Raw genomic sequence first — 5,000 nt, 5'->3', positions numbered from 1 at the left:
ATCGCATAGTGTTGTGTCTTAAGGTATGGCCTGTGAATTACAGTAATTTTGTATATGTTGAAAATAAATTAATAGTTTCTCCCGGTTCAGTGGTGAAGTGTTTCTAGTGTCGTGTGATCCAGTCGCAAAATTTTAATGTGTGAAAGAAAATTAAGAAGTGGACTGTTATAGTAATAATAAAGCTGATAAAAGTACAAAGAAAATACAAAAAAAAAAACTAATTACAAGAATATACAGATTTTCCACCTAGAAAACCATAACAGCAGCAAGGTGGAATCTGAAGCCACAATGCCGGAGTTAGTAGCATGCCCTGTTGTGACCCCAGATGATTTAGTAGAGGGAGAGCTTCTGTATCCAGCTCTCCTGCCCAACACGCTCCTGTGGGTGAGTACGTGAATACCATGACCCTTTACACCGCGTGCCATTGTTGATATACAGGTTAGAAAGTTTACAGGAACACTTGTAGTTTATGATGTGGTTAGTGTGTTTCCATGGCATAGGTAATGTTACTGGCGTAGTTTTTGTCATTTTGAATTGGATATTGTTATCACATATTTTTTCTATCATCATCAATATTATTGCTATAATCCTTGACAATGATATATTTTTTTATGATTAGTTACCTATACATTTGTTATTGTCATGATATAAAAGATAATATGACTCATAACATCAATGATAACGGTGATCATCGTCGTCGTTATAATAATTATCTCCATCGCCGTCCTCTTCCTCTATGCTGTTATTATTATTGTCATGATGTTATGATGATCGTAACGTAAACTCTCGCCGTTATAAATGTCAATTTTATTACACACTTTCTCTGTCGTGACTAACTCATGTTACAAAAATATTTTTATATAAACATTTGATTGATATACACACACGTTAATAAAGAAGTAAATGCAACACCCTTATATTTTTGCATTATTTGTTGCAAAGATCTAAAACTATAATTTCCTCAGTATGGTGGTGACTCTCAAAGGAAAGAGTAAATTAAATGCTCTTTACTTATCGGTCCGTCTTCAGTTTATCATTCATTACTCATCTACCATGTGTTTGAGTTAATGAATTGGTATTTTGACATCTAACGTTAAACACCTTAGCATTCGTCAGAAGGTAATCGATGTTCCTCCATGTGAAGATACAGGGATGAGAAATGAATATGTGGCGAGACGCGCGCCCTTTCTCGTCGCTGCATATTTTTGTGTGTACGCGTACATCTCCAAACCAGAAAATTATGTGTTAATTGGATTTGATAATGTTGGTAATTCGGAGATAAAAACATTATGATTGTTCGTAATTTAGAGTTTTTATGGTTTTCCCTTTTTTATCCTCGTTCAGCCCGTTCTATACATGATTTTATGTGCCATGATTTTGTAATTTTCATACTAACCTGCACACACACACACACGCACACACACACACACACACACACACACACACACACACACACACACACACACACACACACACACACACACACACACACATACACACACACACACACACATACACACACACACACACACACACACACACACACACACACACACACAAACACACATACACAAACACACATACACATACAAACACACACACACACACATACAAACACACACACACACATACAAACACACACACACACACACATACAAACACACATATACAAACACACACACACACACACACACACACACACACACACACACACACACACACACACACACACACACACACACACACACACACACACACACACATACAAAAACAAACGCACACACACGTGTGGAATTCATGTACCTCTTGTCTTGTATGCCCTGACGAAGCATTAGCGAAAAGGCCTTCGGCTTATTCATGTGTTTTCTTGTTCCTCCCTTCGTTGTTCTTGTTGCGCGCGCGCACACACACACACACACACACACACACACACACACACACACACACACACACACACACACACACACACACACACACACACACATACACACACACACTAATATAAACGGGCGGACGGACGGACACGCACATCTGCAATTTTACAGACATGAAATTGCATGAAAATCTAATTGAATGAGCCGTTTTAAATCTAGAATAGGCCTAATAAGAGCCTAAGAGCGCCCCCCCCCCCTCCCGAAAACTACCTGTGGAAATTGCCGTGAAGAATAGGCGGCTCCGAGAGTCATAAAGATCATCCGTTGTTAATCAAAGTCGTTACGACTAAATTGCGCCGATCGAGAAACTGATTAATATTGACGATGCGGGTGGGAGGAGGAAGAAGAGGAAGAAGAATAGGAAGATCAAGGTATTGAGGAATAGGAAGAGACAGACAGACAGACAGACAGACAGACAGACAGACAGACAGACAGACAGACAGACAGACAGACAGACAGATGAGGATGAAGAGAGAAAGAAGATGAAGTGAAAGGCAAGAACGAATAAGCGGAAGTGGAGTAGGAGATGAAACATGGAGACGAGGAACACAAAGGAAAATAATATAAACAAGAGGAAAAACACAACAAACAAAGAAGCGTCGCAAATGTGTCATATATCGAAAATACGGTGCAACAGTGAAAATGAAAAGCATTTTTTTTTTTTTTTTTTTTTTTTTTTTTTTTTTTTTTTTTTTACTTCCTTGGCTAAATGGCTAAGGGAGCGACGAATATCCTGGTTCGTTTATGATTTATCGTCCGGTGTATTATGCAGCTGCTAGACCTCCGCCGTAATCCTAGTGTGAAAAGGAAAGAGGAAGGGTGGAAGGGAGGGAAGGGAGGGATTGAGAGGGAGGGGGAGAAGGGAAGAAGGTAGGTTGCAAGGGAGAGAAGGGTAAATGGTATACAGGGAGGGGGGAAAGGGGGATGGAAGGGAGGGGCGAAGGAGAGGGAAGAGCGAAGGGGAGGGTAAGAGGGAAGGGGAAGGAGAGGGTAAGAGGGAAAAGGAGGGGACCGGGAAGAGGGAGGGAAAGAGGAAGGGACGGACAGTGATGGGATAGGGGGAAGGGGGAGGTGCAAGTTTAATTGATAATGCTGGGTAATAGTGCGTGCGTTTTTTCCCTCGAATATCGTCGACGCGGATAAGCGAAATGTACTATTAAATTCTTTTGACTTACCTTTTTATCGACATTTTATTGCCATTGGCGCTCGTATTTCCTCTCATTTTATCTCCCGAGATTATCACGTCATCCCACGGTCTCTGAGTCCAGCCGTCACTACAGTACACTCCTTCAGGTATAATTACTAACTTTTTTTTTCTCTGTACACTCGCGTACCACACACTCAACTGATTCTAAATATACGCGAAAAAATATTATATAATTAGTCTTGCCGTGGCATTTGTAGACAACATAGCGTTCTCAAGAATCACATACCTTCGTCCACCACATTCACTACGCACACGCAAGAGCTTTCCCTTACAAAGTTCCCCCCCTCCTCAAAACCTTTTTCCCCTCCTTTGCAAATTCACCCCCAACACCCTCTCCCCCTCCTTTGCAGTCTTCCCCAACACCCTTTTCCCCTCCTTTGCAAAATCCTAACAACCTCTCCCCCTCCTTTGCAGTCTCCCCCAACATCCTTCCCCCTCCTTTACAAAGTCTCCTCGACACCCTTTTCCCCATCCTTTACAAAGTCACCCCCATCACCCTCTCCCTCTCCTTTGCAGTCTCCCCCAACACCTTTCCCCCCTCCTTTACAAAGTCTCTCCAACACCCTTTCCCCCTCCTCGTAGCCCCTTCACAGAAAGCACACTCACTCCTTCTCACTCTTCAGCTCCCACCTCCTTACACCCTAAGAAGGGGAGACAAAAGGGAGTAAAGATTTTCCACTTTCCTTTATAGTGGGAAAAGGATGGAAGACGGGATTGAAAGCGGGCCGAGCGAAATTTCCGGCTAGTTTTATCGTCGCAAAAACTTTTTTTTTCTTTATATATATATTTTTTTGTAAAGGAAATTTGGTTCAAATATAATCATTATTTCCGTAACAACATTTACTTATCGTCCTCTTAATTGCCCACTTCTGACGGTATGACCTTAGCTTTCTCAACTGTCATGTACTGGTAAATTGGCATGCCTTGCCTATCTTCGTGTTCCCTGATTTCTCCTAGGTGCTTTTGACAAAGGAGATTGATTTTTTGTAGGGCTTTGCAGATGAGAAAATGTTGGAAATTGTTTTAGAATGTTTTATTCAATGTTGTATTTTGTTGTATACTTTGTTAAATAGAACATATTTGCACACATACACATGCGCACGCACACGGATGCACACACACACACGCTAACACACACACACACACACACACACACACACACACACACACACACACACACACACACACACACACACACACACACACACACTCTCACAATCACACACACACACACACACACACACACTCACTCACTCACACACACACTCACACACACACACACACTCACACACTCACACACACTCACACACACACACACACACGTCGACGCCAGCAACGCACACACAAGACTAATGACGCGGCCTATATGATATCTTGTAAACTTTGCCGGAAATCTTGACAGCTGAAGGATTTATCACTCTGCCTCATCAATCCAACGGTGTTTTTCGTTTTTCTTTTGCCCCCTTTTTTAGCTTTTAAGAAATTAGCGCTGGTGATTGATTTTTTATTCATTTTCTATTTACTTGGATTGTTGTTACTGTGATTATTATAATGATGATGATTATGATTACGATTGTGATGGTCATTCTGGTAGTCGTTGTAACTGCTGTTGTTGCTTCTACTGTTATTGATTTTTAACATTATTCTGGTATCTTTTTGTTATTACCATATTGATTTTCAAATGTTTTAGTTGATCTTTTTTTTTTAGTAATGGGCCAATTATCCTATCATGAAAGATTCTTTCATCTACGCAATCGCTAACGTTGGATCGTGTGTGATTGTACACTCGTGTGTGGCGGGTTTGCGCGGAAAGATGTTTGTGTGTGTGTGTGTGTGTGTGTGTGTGTGTGTGTGTGTGT

General features: G+C 41.2%; 1 protein-coding gene across 3 annotated transcripts in view; it reads left to right on the top strand.

The window, feature by feature from the left end:
- LOC138863081 (polyadenylate-binding protein 1-B-like) overlaps nt 1-5,000 on the top strand; it is a 567,744-nt gene that overhangs the window by 498,225 nt on the left and 64,519 nt on the right. Inside the window, exon 2 of one of the 3 annotated variants that reach the window (XR_011398805.1) lies at nt 91-384. The exons of the other annotated variants lie outside the window; for them this stretch is intronic. The gene's annotated coding sequence lies outside the window, so the exon portion shown is untranslated. The remainder of the gene's footprint in view (nt 1-90; nt 385-5,000) is intronic. 3 annotated transcript variants of the gene reach the window in all.

The sequence above is a fragment of the Penaeus vannamei genome, chromosome 10 (genome assembly GCF_042767895.1).
Source record: "Penaeus vannamei isolate JL-2024 chromosome 10, ASM4276789v1, whole genome shotgun sequence".
NCBI lineage: Eukaryota > Metazoa > Arthropoda > Malacostraca > Decapoda > Penaeidae > Penaeus > Penaeus vannamei.
This window is presented reverse-complemented; position numbering and strand designations above follow the sequence as displayed.